The 13822-nt window shown below is 52.4% G+C and overlaps 1 protein-coding gene across 8 annotated transcripts in view; it reads left to right on the top strand.

Annotated features, from left to right (window-relative positions):
- CAMTA1 (calmodulin binding transcription activator 1) overlaps positions 1 to 13822 on the top strand; it is a 1175303-nt gene that overhangs the window by 1083426 nt on the left and 78055 nt on the right. Inside the window, exon 1 of one of the 8 annotated variants that reach the window (XM_039912083.1) lies at positions 7976 to 8031. The exons of the other annotated variants lie outside the window; for them this stretch is intronic. The gene's annotated coding sequence lies outside the window, so the exon portion shown is untranslated. Of the gene's footprint in view, positions 1 to 7975; positions 8032 to 13822 lie in introns of those variants that run through there. 8 annotated transcript variants of the gene reach the window in all.

Here is a 13822-nt window from a genome sequence, read left to right as displayed (position 1 = left end):
CGACACTGTATTCTCACAGACATCTCTTGAAGTTAGAAAGTTGTTTTCTGACCTTTTTGCTAGAAAAGTTTTTAACAGATAGCAAATGACCGTAAAGGTGCGTGTGGGATTCAGGCAAATGACTGTAGTGAATTTTCATAGAACCTCTACCACACCTGTGCAATTAGAAGATAAAGATTGTTGATGAATTTGGCAGGTGGAACCAAGGAAGAGCAGGATCTGTCAGCAGACACCCCTGTAATGAATGAACAGAAATCGATGCAGTTGTCCAGGAATTGAGAGAACAAGATTCAGGAGTTTGGGGGGGTTCTCTAATCCACTGTCACTAGGCAAACTCCCTACAGATGACCTTCAGAGCGATGAAATGGTTCGGACAGTGCCAAACGTCGGAGCAAAATTAAGGGGGAAAAGATCCTCTTCAAAATATGGCCAAAGAAGCCTTTTCTTCTGGAGGGATTCCCTGAATCCTCTAAAAGCGGTCCTCAGATTGCAGGATAAAATTCCACGATCTGTCGGTCCGTGTTTTCTTAATCTATGAGCTACACTGGGCCACTTTCTCTTCTTAATGACAGATTCCCATAGGGTAGAATGAGGACCTTATTGGCTAATTCTTGAGCTTTTGCGAGGAGCCTAGTATAACTAAGTCCCATCCCAGAAATATATATTATATATACATATATATATATATATATATACACACACGTGTGTGTGTGTGTGTGTGTGTGTGTATGTATGTGTGTGTTGGGGGGTGGTCCCAACAAGAGGCTGGTTCTCGAGACTTGATTCATTCATTTATTCATTCATTCATTCAATCGTATTTATTGAGCATTTACTGTGTGCAGAGCACTTGGAAAGTACCATTCGGCAACGGATAGAGACAGTCGCTACCCAACAACGAGCTCACGGTCTAGAAGGGGGGGGGGGGGGGCGCGGGCGGGCGGGGCAGACAACAGAATAAAACAAGTAGACAGGCATCAATAGCATCAAAATAGATCAAGAGAATTATAGATATAGTCACGTCATTAATAAAATAAATAGAATAATAAATATGTAGAGATATACACAAGAGCTGCGGGGCAGGGAAGGGGGGAAGAGCAGAGGGAGGGAGTAGGGGCGCTGGGGAGGGGAGGAGGAGCAGGGGAAAAGGGGGAGCTCAGTCTGGGAAGGCCTCCTGGAGGAGGTGAGCTCTCAGTAGGGCTTCGAAGGGGGGGAAGAGAGCCGGTTTGGCAGAATCGAGGAGGGAGGACAATCCAGGACAGGGGTAAGACGTGGCCAAGGGTCGACGGCGGGACAGGGGAGAACGAGGCCCAGCGAGGAGGTGAGCGGCAGAGGAGCGGAGCTTGCGGGCCGGGCTGTAGAAGGAGAGAAGGGAGGTGAGGTAGGAGGGGGCGAGGCGATGGAGAGTTTTGAAGTCAAAAGACTCGATGCGACCCCTCCTGTTAACAATCCCATAATCTAAGCAGCGTGGCTCAGTGGAAAGAGCCTGGGCTTCGGAGTCAGAGGTCAGGGGTTCGAATCCCGGCTCTGCCCCTTGTCAGCTGTGGGACTGTGGGCGAGTCGCTTCACTTCTCTGGGCCTCAGTTCCCTCCTCTGGAAAATGGGGATGAAGACCGTGAGCCCCACGTGGGACAACCCGATTCCCCTGTGTCTACCCCAGCGCCTAGAACAGTTCCCTGCACATAGTAAGCGCTTAACAGATACCAACATTATTATTATTAAGGATCGTAGATCTCATGTGGAGAGAGTCGCAACTGACAGGGTCTTGGCTCCCTGCCACTGAACATTCTATAGTCGCCTTCTGGAAAAGTGGCCGGAGGGTCGCGGATTAAAACACGGGGACAACCAGGGTCCCGACTAGAACAAAGCTCCTCAAAACATCAGATTAGACGTGTGGGCAAGAAGGTGGCCTGTCTTTATTCCTTCTTTCTGGGCTCCGCCTCCACCCTACCTTCTCTCTAAGTCTCGGGAGGGTAGCCACGTATCTGGGGCTTGGCCCATCGGACCGTTCCTTTGTCTCGACTTGTGAAGCAGCGTGGCTCAGTGGAAAGAGCACGGGCTTTGGAGTCAGAGGTCATGAGTTCGAATCCCAGCTCCGCCACTTGTCAGCTGTGTGACGGTGGGCAGGTCACTTCACTTCTCTGGGCCTCCGTTACCTCATCTGTCAAATGGGGATGAAGACTGTGACCCCCCCACGTGGGACATCCTGATTCCCCTGTGTCTACCCCAGCGCTTAGAACAGTGCTTGGCACGTAGTAAGCGCTTAACAGATACCGACGTTATTATTATTATTATTGTGAACTTCGGGGTCCAGTGCCTGCCTTCCGAGCGCTGCCCGAGGTTGTGCAATGATCTCCATTCGCCGCCGCCGGGACGTTTCCCCTTACGGTCCACCACTTCGTTCACTGCTTGAGCGCTTACTCTGTGCGCAGCTCTGTACGAAGCGCTTGGAAAGTACAATACAGCAATGGAGAGAGAGAGAGAGAGAGAGACAATCCCTGCCCACACAGGCTTACGCCTCTCTCTCTCTCTCTCTCTTTCATTTCTCTCATCCTCTCTCTTTCTGTTACTCCCCCCCTTCCCTCCTTTCTCACGTTTCTTCATCTCTAGCTCCCTTACCCCACCCTCTTTCTCTCTCCCTCCTTCACTTTCTCTTTTTTCTCTTCTCTCCCTCTTTCCCTCCCTCCCTCTGACCCTCTTCCATTCTCTGTCATCTTCTCTTCTCTGTTTTTCTCTTCTCTCCCTCTCTCTTTCTTTCTCTCTGTTCTCTTCTTCCCTCTCTCCCCCTTCTTCTCCTTCTCTCTCTTCTCTCCCCTTCTCTCCTCTCCCCTTCTCTCTCTTCTCTCCTCTCCCTCCTTTCTCCCTTTCTCCCCCTTCTCTCCCTTTCTCTCTCTTCTCTCCTTCCCCCTTACTCTCTCTTCTCTCACCTTCTCTCTTTCTCCCTTCTTTCCCTCCCTCTCACTCTCCCTTTTTCTCTCTCCCCCTCCTTCTCTTTCTCCCCCTTCTTTCTCTTCTCTCTCTCTCCCCCTTCCTCCCCTTCTCTCTCTCCTCCTACTTCTCTCTTCTCTCCCTTCCTCTAGATTTCTCTCCTTTTCTCTCCCCCTTCTCTCCTCTCCCTCCTCTCTCTCTGCCCTTTCTCTTCTCTCCCTCCTCCTCTTTCCCTTTTCCTCTCCCCTTCTCTCTCTTCTCCCCCTCCCTGTTTCTCTCCCCCTTCTCTCTTCTCTTCCTCCCTCTCTCCCCCTTCTCTCCTCTCCCTCCCTCTCTCCCCCTTCTCTCTCTTCTCTCCTTCCCCCTCTCTCTTCTCTCCCCCCTCTCTCCCCTCTCTCTCTTTTCTCCCCTTCTCTCTCTCTTCTCCCCTCTCTCCCTCCCTTTTCCTCTCTCCCCTTCTTTCCTCTCCCTCCTTCTCTTTCTCCCCCTTCTTTCTCTTCTCTCTCTCCCCCTTTCTCTCTTTCCTCCCACTTCTCTCTTCTCTCCCTCCCTCTTGCTCTCCTTTATCTCTCCCCCTTCTCTCCTCTCCCTCCTTCTCTCTCTGCCCCTTCTCTCTTCTCCCCCTCCCTCTTTCTCCCCTTCTCTCTCTTCTTTCCTTCCCCCTCTCTTTTCTCTCCCTCTCTCTCCTTTCTCCTTCTCCCCCTCCCTCCTTCTCTCCCTCCCTCTTTCTCTCCTTCTCTCTCTTCTCTCCTTCCCCCTCTCTCTCCTCTCTCCTCTCTCCTTCTCTCTGCCCCTTCTCTCTCTTCTCCCCTCCCTCTTTTTCTCTCCCCTCCTCTCTCTTTCCCCCCTCCCTCTTTCTCCCCTTCTCTCTCTGTCCCTTTCTCTCTCTTCTCTCCTTCCCCCTCTCTTTTCTCTCCCTCTCTCTTTCTCCTCCTCTCCCTTCTCTCCTTCCCCCTCTCTCTCCTCTCTCCTTCTCTCCTCTCCCTCCTTCTCTCTGCCCCTTCTCTCTCTTCTCCCCTCCTCTCTCTTTCCCCCCTCCCTCTTTCTCCCCTTCTCTGTCCCTTTCCCTCTCTTCTCTCCTTTCCCCCTCTCTTTTCTCTCCCTCTCTCTCCTTTCTCCTTCTCCCCCTCCCTCTTTCTCCCCTTCTCTCTCTTCTCTCCTTCCCCCTCTCTCACTTCTTTTCTCCTTCTCTCCTCTCCCACCCTCCTTCTCTGCCTTCTCCCCCTCCCCCTGTGTGTGTGCGTGCGTGTGTGGAGGGGGCCCGTCCCGCGGCTGCATTGCGGGCGTGGCGGCGGTGGGAAGGAGAGGAGCGGGAGGGGTGGGGGGGGAGAGAGAGAGAGAGAGAGAGAGTGAGAGAGAGAGAGAGAGAGAGAGAGAGGCCCCGGGGGCAGCGGGACCCGGAGCCGGATCCGGAGCCGGAGCCGGAGCCGCCGGCCGGCCGGAAGACCCGGACCCGGAGCGGCACCTGGATCCGGAGCCGGAGCCGGGGCCGGAAGACCCGGAGCCGGATCGGGAGCCGGAGCCGGGGGCGGGCGGGAAGAAGACCCGGAGCCGGATCGAGCCCCGAGCGGGGAATGCGGCGCCGCCAAGGGGGAAAAGCGGCTTGGGAAAATCCTAACGGGACGGGCGGGGGCGGGGAAAAACCCGGGGATGTCTTCCGGAGACAAGAAGAATAATAACCATATTGGCATCGGTTAACCGCTTACTAGGGGGGGAAATAAAGGAATAAATGTCAAGCGCTTAGTACGGTGCTCTGCCCCTAGTAAGCGCTCAATAAATACCATGGAAATACTCTGGAATGGATCGGTGAATCGCTTCCTAGGGGCCAAGCACTCTTCTAGGCGCTGGGGGAGAAGGAAAATAAAATAAAGGATAGGTGGTGTTTGGTAAGCGCATACTATGGGGTAAAAAAAATAAAGGAATAGATGTTGGTATTTGTGAAGCGCTTACTATGGGCCAAGCACTGTTCTAAACGCTGGGGTAAAAGAAGATGCATAACGGTTGGTATTGGTTAAGCGCTTCCTATGGGCCAAGCACCGTGCTAAATATAAAATAAATAAGCGTTGGTATTTGATAAGCGCATACTACGGGGTTAAAAAAAAACAAAATAAATAGAGGTTGGGATTTGCGAAGCGCTTACTACGGGCCAAGCACTGGGGCGATCGACAGAAAATGAATAAATGTTGGTATTTGTGAAGCGCTTACTGTGGGCCAAGCACTGTTCTGGGCGCTGGGGGAAAATACAATCAAATAAATAAATGCCGGTATTTGCTAAGCGCTTACTATGGGGTAAATTAAATAAGTAAATGAATGGTGTTTGTGAAGCGCTTACTATGGGCCGAGCGCTGTTCTAAGCGCTGGGATAAATAAATAGATAGATAAATAAATAAATATATGTTGGTATTTGTTAAGCGCTTACTATGGGCCAGGGACTGTTCTAGGCACTGGGGTAAAAAAAAAAAAGTAAAATGAATAACTGTTGGTATTTGTTAAGCACTTATTATGGGCCGGGGACTGTTCTAGGCACTGGGGTAAAAAAAAAAGCAAAATAAATAACTGTTGGTATTTGTACTGTTCTAAGCGCTGGGGGAGATACGGGGTCATCAGGTGGTCCCACGTGAGGCTCCCAGTCTTCATCCCCATTCTAGAGACGAGGGAACTGAGGCCCAGAGAAGCGAAGTGACTTGCCTACAGTCACCCAGCTGACAAGTGGCAGAGCCGGGATCTGAACCCATAACCTCTGACTCCCAAGCCCGGGCTCTTTCCACTGCGCCACGCTGCTCGGGAATCGAATGGGAGAAGGCCAACAAGGGATGAACTTGGGAGAGGTGACCCGAAATGATCACCATACTACTAATGATAATGATAACGTTGGTATTCGTTAAGCGCTCACTGTGTGCCGAGCACCGGTCTAAGCGCTGGGGGAGAGACAGGGGCATCAGGTCGCCCCACGTGAGGCTCCCAGTCTTCATCCCCATTTTCCAGATGAGGTCACTGAGGCCCAGAGAAGTGAAGTGACTCGCCCACAGCCGACAAGGGGCAGAGGCGGCATTGGAACCCATGACCTCGGACTCCCAAGCCCCGGCCCCCTTCCCCTGAGCCACGCTGCTTCTCTGCTAGGAACTAGTAGGAACGATGGTCTTCGTGAAGCGCTTACTCTGCGCCCGGCGCCGTTCTAAGCGCCTCTGCCCGTCCCTTGACCCCAGCGCCGGGGTCAGGTCAGGCCAGGCCTCCGTGTCTTCCCAGTTGTGGGAATTCATTCATTCCAATCGATCGTATTGATCGTATCGACTGGGCAAATTGGACGGGAGGAGCAGCGTCGGGTCAGTGGCAAGAGGCCGGGCTTGGGAGTCAGAGGTCAGGGGTTCGAATCCCGCCCCGGCCCCTTGTCGGCCGGGTGACCTCGGGCAACCCGCTTCCCTTCTCTGGGCCTCGGTTCCCTCAGCTGTAAAATGGGGATGAAGACTGGGAGATGACCCTGTCTCTCCCCCAGCGCTTAGCCCAGTGCTCTGCGCAGAGTCGGCGCTTAACAAATACCAACGTCGTTATTATTACTGGGGGCTTACGGTGTGCGGAGCACTGGGCTAAGCGCTTGGAATGGACAGTTGGGCACCAGAGAGAGACCGTCCCTGCTCAACAGGCCCGTCAAAGGGCAGGGACTATCTCTGTTACCGCTTGGTCCATTCCAAGCGTTTAGTACGGTGCTCTGCACGTAGTAAGCGCTCAATTAATACTATTGAATGAACAAGGGGCTCACAGCCTAGAAGGGGGAGACGGGCAGAGGGGCCTTCCATCGATGGGCAGGGATTGATTTTTGATTTCTTTATTGATTTTAGATCGTGAGCCCGTCGTGGGGCAGGGACGGTCTCTCTCTGGTGACATTCCAAGCGCTTAGCACAGTGCTCTGCACATAATAAGCGCCCACTCAGTACGATTGCTCTGAATCGCTCTGTGGTACTTTCCCAGCGCTTCGCAGAGCGCTCTGCACCCGGTAAGCGCCCATTCAGTACGATCGAATGCAAGCAGCGTGGCCCAGTGGAAAGAGGCCGGGCTTGGGAGGCCGAGGTCATGGGTTCGAATGCCGCCTCCGCCGCTTGTCAGCCGGGGGACGGTGGGCGAGTCACTTCATTTCTCTGGGCCTCAGTTCCCTCATCTGTGAAACGGGGATTAAAGCTGTGAGTCTCAGGTGGGACCCCCTGATGACCCTGTCTCTCCCCCGGCGCTTAGAACGGGGCTCTGCACAGAGGAGGCGCTTTGTCAGCTGTGTGACTGTGGGCGAGTCACTTCACTTCTCTGGGCCTCAGTTCCCTCATCTGTAAAATGGGGATGAAGACTGGGAGCCCCACGTGGGACAACCTGATTCCCCTGTGTCTACCCCAGCGCTTAGAACAGTGCTCTGCACATAGTAAGCGCTTCACAAATACCAACATTATTAAATACCAACGTTATTATTATTATTACTTTCCCAGCGCTTCGCGGAGCGCTCTGCACCCAGGAAGCGCTCAATCGATCCGATTAAAAGGATTGCTCTGTTCTAGAGAAGCAGCGTGGCTCCGTGGCAAGAGCCCGGGCTTTGGAGTCAGGGCTCATGAGTTCGAATCCCGGCTCTGCCACTCGTCGGCTTGTGTGACTGTGGGCGAGTCACTTCACTTCTCTGGGCCTCAGTTCCCTCATCTGTAAAATGGGGATGAAGCCTGGGCGCCCCACGGGGGACAACCTCTGTCTACCCCAGCGCTTAGAACAGTGCTCGGCACATAGTAAGCGCTTAACAAATACCAACATTATTATTATTATTAACCATTTAATCGAGGCAATTAAATGGATCGCGCTACTAGGGTTTCCCAGCGCTTCGCAGAGTGCTCTGCACCCGCTGAGCGCTCCAAGTGCGGTCGGGGCGGTCCCGCGCTCCCCGGGGAGCGCTCCCGCAGGGGGGAGGGGGGAGGAGGAGGAGGAGGAGGAGGAGGGGGGTGACGTCACGGCTCCCCATTGGTCGGAGCCGCCCGGAGGTGGGCGGGGCCCAGGCGGGTGAGCTCATCGCCTCGCTCCGCCATTGGCCCGCCCGCCGCACACGGGCTGTGGCGGGGAGACGGCGCGGCCCGGAGCACTGTGAGTCCGGCCGGCTGCGGCGCGAGGACTTGCCTCGCGCTCGGGTTCGGCTCGCGTTCGGCTCCCGCTCGGGTCCGGGGCGCGTTCGGGTCAGGTTCGGGGCGCCTTCGGTTCCCGCTCGGGTTCGACGCGCCTTCGGCTCGGGTTCGGGGCGCGCTCGGGTCCGGCTCGGGGCGCCTTCGGCTCCCGCTCGGGCTCGGCCACCGAGACCCCCCGACGGGGCGAGCCAAGGGGAGGGCGCGGCGACTGCGCGCCACGGTGCGGCTCGCTTCAAAAAGTGTAAGGGGAGACGGTGGAGGAGGCAACCGGGCGGAGGAAGGGGGGGAAAAAAGTGCCCTTGGGCCGGGGGGGGGGGGGGGGCATCGTCGGCGAGAGCTGGAGCGCTCACTCTCTGCTAAGCCCTGGTGCGCGTCGGGGGGCAGGGCCGGTCTCCCTCCCAATCGTCCCCTCGCAGCGCTTAGCACAGTGCTCAGCAGCGCGCCGGGAAGGCCATCGAATGCACGGGGAGGGGGGGGGGGACCCGCCTTCTTCTTCTTCTTCTTCTCAGAGCTGAGCGAGCTGGGGCTGGGATTTTCTGAATGAGCCCCCCCACCCCCTTTTTCCAATAAATATCGATTGCATGCCTGAAGGAGGCAACCATTCTGTTGCCCGGTTGGCCACTCCAAGCGCTTAGTGCGGTGCTCTGCACACTGCAAGCGCTCAAGCAGTACTATTCAATGGATTTGTCTCTATCTGTTGCCCGATTGGCCATTCCCAGCGCTTAGTGCAGTGCTCTGCACACAGCAAGCGCTCAAGAAATACCATTCAATGGATTTGTCTCCATCTGTTGCCCAATTGGCCATTCCCAGCGCTTAGTACGGTGCTCTGCACACAGCAAGCGCTCAAGAAATACTATTCAATGGATTTGTCTCTATCTGTTGCCCGATTGGCCATTCCAAGCGCTTAGTACAGTGCTCTGCACACAGCAAGGGCTCAAGAAATACTATTCAATGGATTTGTCTCTATCTGTTGCCCGATTGGCCATTCCCAGCGCTTAGTGCAGTGCTCTGCACACAGCAAGTGCTCAAGAAATACTATTCAATGGATTTGTCTCCATCTGTTGCCCAATGGGCCATTCCCAGCGCTTAGTACAGTGCTCTGCACACAGCAAGCGCTCAAGAAATACTATTGAATGGATTTGTCTCTATCTGTTGCCCAATGGGCCATTCCCAGCGCTTAGTACAGTGCTCTGCACACAGCAAGCGCTCAATAAATACTATTCAATGGATTTGTCTCTATCTGTTGCCCGATTGGCCATTCCAAGCGCTTAGTACAGTGCTCTGCACACAGCAAGGGCTCAAGAAATACTATTCAATGGATTTGTCTCTATCTGTTGCCCGATTGGCCATTCCCAGCGCTTAGTGCAGTGCTCTGCACACAGCAAGCGCTCAAGAAATACCATTCAATGGATTTGTCTCCATCTGTTGCCCAATTGGCCATTCCCAGCGCTTAGTACGGTGCTCTGTACACTGCAAGCGCTCAAGAAATACTATTGAATGGATATGTCTCTATCTGTTGCCCAATGGGCCATTCCCAGCGCTTAGTACAGTGCTCTGCACACAGCAAGTGCTCAGGAAATACTATTGAATGGATTTGTCTCTATCTGTTGCCCAATTGGCCATTCCAAGCGCTTAGTGCAGTGCTCTGCCCATAGTAAGCGCTCAGCAAATACTATTGAATGAATTTGTCTCTATCTGTTGCCCAATTGGCCATTCCAAGCGCTTAGTGCAGTGCTCTGCCCATAGTAAGCGCTCAGTAAATGCTATTGAATGAATTTGTCTCTATTCCAAGCGCTTAGTGCAGTGCTCTGCACATAGCAAGTGCTCAAAAAATACTATTGAATGATTTTGTCTCTATTCCAAGCACTTAGTGCAGTGCTCTGCACATAGCAAGCGCTCAATATATACTACTGAATGAATTTGTCTCTATCTGTTGCCGATTTGTCCATTCCAAATGCTTAGTGCAGTGCTGTGCACAGAGTAAGCGCTCAGTAAATACTATTGAATGAATTTGTCTCTCTCAGTTGCCGAATTGTCCATTCTAAGCGCTTAGTTCAGTGCTCTGCTCGTAGCAAGCGCTCAGTAAATACTTTTGAACGAATGAGTGCTTTGCTCTCCGTCTCCCCCGTTGAGACTGTGAGCCTGTCACTGAATTGTCCTTTCCAAGCGCTTAGTACAGTGCTCTGCACATAGCAAGCGCTCAATAAATACTATTGAACGAATGAGTGCTTTGCCGTCCGTCTCCCCCGTTGAGACCGTGAGCCGTCGCTGATTGTCTCTGTGGCCGAATTGTCCATTCCAGGCGCTCAGTACAGTGCTCTGCACCTAGCAAGCGCTCGATAAATACTATTGAACGAATGAGTGCTTTGCCGTCCGTCTCCCCCGTTGAGACCGTGAGCCGTCGTTGATTGTCTCTGTGGCCGAATTGTCCATTCCAAGCGCTCAGTGCAGTGCTCTGCACCTAGTAAGCGCTCAAATACTATTGAAGGAAGGAGGTCACCTCCTCCAGGAAGCCTTCCCGGACCGAGCCCCCTCTCCCTCCCCTCCTTCGGCCGGCGGACCTTCGGCCCGGCCGGGATCGGGCCCGGGACCCAAGGAAGGACGTCGTCCCTCGCCCGCGAGGAGCCTGCCTCCACCGGCCCCCCCGCCCTGAAGTTGGCCGACTTGGTGGGTCAGCGCTTAGAACAGGGCTTAGCACCTCGTCGGCCCCTAAGAAATGCCGTCGTCGTCGACCGGCCCGTTGTGGGGCAGGGACGGTCGCTGTTCGTCGGGCACTCCGAGCGCTTAGGACGGTGCTCTGCACATAGTAAGCGGTCAATAAATACAATTGAATGAAGGAATGACTCCTATTGTTATTATTAATTAAAGAACCCTCCTCGTTGTTAACTATAATAATTATGGCGTGTGTTAATAATGTTGGTATTTGTTCAGCGCTTACTATGTGCAGAGCACTGTTCTAAGCGCCGGGTTAGATACAGGGTCATCAGGTTGTCTCATGTGAGGCTCACAGTCTTCATCCCCATTTTAATAATAATAATAAAAATGTTGGTATTTGTTCAGCGCTAACTATGTGCAGAGCACTGTTCTAAGCGCCGGGGGAGAGACAGAGCTATCCGGTTGTCCCAAGTGAGGCTCCCAGTCTTCATCCCCATTTTCCAGATGGGGGAACTGAGGGCCAGAGAAGGGAAGTCACTTGCCTGAGGTCACACTGCTGACAAGTGGCAGAGCGGGGATTCGAACCCATGACCTCTGACTCCCAAGCCCGGGATCTTTCCACAGAGCCCCCCCCCCCCTTTTTGTTGTTAATTATAGAGCCCCTCCCCCCGGGGCCTGGGAGTCGAGGGGGGCCACCTCGGTCGATGATGGTATTTGTTAAGCCCTTACTTGGTGCCAGGCACTGTTCTAAGCGCTGGGGGAGATTACAAGGTGATCAGGTTGTTCCCTGTGGGGCTCCCAGTCTTCATCCCCCTTTGACAGATGAGGGGACTGAGGCCCAGAGAAGTCAGGGGACCTGCCCCAAGTCACACAGCTCAATGAGGGAACTGAGGCGCGGAGAAGTGAAAGAAACTGTACTTTCCAGGCGCTTAGTACAGTGCTCTGCACACAGTAAGGGCTCAATCAATACGTTTGGATGAAGTCACGCAGATGACGAGCAGCGGAGCCGGGATTAGAACCCATGACCCCCGACTCCCAAACGCGGGCCCTTGCCCCTAAACCACCCTCCTTCTCTAATCCCGGCTCCGCCACCTCTCTGCTGGGTGACCTTGGGCAAGTCACTTCACCGCCCCGGGCTTCAGTTCCCTCATCTCTAAAAGAGGGATTAAGAGCGCGAGCCCCATCTGGGACAGGGACTGGGTCCAAGCTGATCTACCCCAGCGCTTAGAACAGTGCCGGGCACGTAGTAAGCGCTTAACAGGTACCGTCATTAGTATTATTCTGGGCTCGATTGATGGTTTGGGAGAACTTCCTTCGGAGGTTGAGGTTTATTGAGCCGGCGGACACCACTCTGGGGCCGTTTCAAGTTTTAAACGCGCTCTTTTGTTGTTTTTTGGTCAGTGTTTTCCACTGATGTGTTCCTTGACTTTTCAGACTCCCCAGTTGTGCCGTGGAGGCAGCTCTGATGCCACCGGAACCGTTGGAGGATTTTTTCCTCCGCTTGTCCGGGAGCCAAAACTTAGTTCTGAAATGGATAATACTGTTGCAAATCACCACCCTCAGTAATCACTGCACTAGGGAAAAGGGACATTTTGACCCCCCCCCACCCCCCCACTCTTTAAATATTCCCTCTATTTTGTGATTTATGAATTCCTCTTCAAACTCTAAAGGAGAGACGCAGAATAAGGAGTTCACTAGCTGGTAGGGGAGATGCTCTCCAGCTGGTTTAAGTTAAGAAATGACTCCCGTGTCGGATTTGGCGAATGCATCCCATCTCTCACCAGGAAGGCCGTAAAAGTCAATTTTGTCATAGGGTAGGGAATGAGGTTCGTATCGTACGGATGAGTCCTTTTCTGTTACCGTCCGACGGAATCAGTCGGTTTCTTCCCACACCACAACCGTGGTGTGGAATGAGGACTGTTTGGTGACCTGATGAACAGCCGTATGGGCGGGGTTTGTCTCTCTTTATTGCTGAATTGAACTTTCCAAGCGCTTAGTACAGTGCTCTGCACACAGTAAGCGCTCAATAGATAGGAATGAACGGATGTGTTTATAGCAGTAACCGTTTCACGGTGTGTTTCTAAGAGGAAAATACTTATATTAAGAGATGAATTTGGTTCATTTTAGCAAATTAGTTCATGCGTATCGGTGATTTGGTCGTATTGAGTTTGGGGAGTGACTTTCCTGGAGAGGAAATGTATTTATTAGCAGGGCAGTCCTTTTCCAAATAAAAATTAATCTATCAGGGTGAGCACGTAGGGAGCCTTTGGCGTTAAAAGGGTCTTGAAATCGCAGGTGATCATAATGTCTAATTTTGATTTTTTTAAAATCTGAAAATAGCATCTCAAGTGGATATTCTCTAGGAAGAGAATATGAACTGACACTGAGTGAGGAAGTGGCATACCAAAGAAATAATGAGTGTCTGAATGCGGTGTCAGTTTTTCCTATTTGTTTCTGTCTTTCAAGGTAATTTCTCACTGTATGGGGTTCCTTTAAGCTAGTACTGCATTCCCTTGATCTCTGTGACATGTGTCATTACATTAGTAATTGGTTTTACGGGGACATACGGATATAACGTATAGAGCCGTAACAGAAAAAAAAAACTCTTGACTTAAGCCAGATCAGGTAAAATGATGAATTTAGGGAGCAAGTCTAAAAGTTCAGGCTAGTGGGTCTTGGATTAATGAAGGGCCTATACAAAGAGATGTTTCTGTTTTTTTTCCTAGACAGAAATATGTTTGTAAGGGACATTTCACTATAGTGGCTGAGGCTCAATTCAGGACCCAGTTGGTTTTCAGGAATATGCAGAGTGTGGATGTTTGAGGTCCCTATTTCTCCTTTAGGTAGTGTCTTGGTAGTTTTCTTTGTCGTCACTCTTCCAGTTGTGAATCTTGGAAAGTGTAATAATGTTCAGAATGGAACTGTGCTAGTTTGTTTTGCTGATACCCTATCTTTTTAAAAGGAACCTTTTCTAGAATAAAAAGAGGTAGTTGATCAAAGCAGCTCTGTGAAATACATCTTCAGTTACATGCAGGCTTTGCAGAAGGAATCCAGCAAAGACCACATTTAAAAACGATCAAACTTGGCACAGTCCTAGA

This window comes from Ornithorhynchus anatinus, chromosome 5 (assembly GCF_004115215.2).
Source record: "Ornithorhynchus anatinus isolate Pmale09 chromosome 5, mOrnAna1.pri.v4, whole genome shotgun sequence".
NCBI classification, from domain to species: Eukaryota; Metazoa; Chordata; class Mammalia; order Monotremata; family Ornithorhynchidae; genus Ornithorhynchus; species Ornithorhynchus anatinus.
This window is presented reverse-complemented; position numbering and strand designations above follow the sequence as displayed.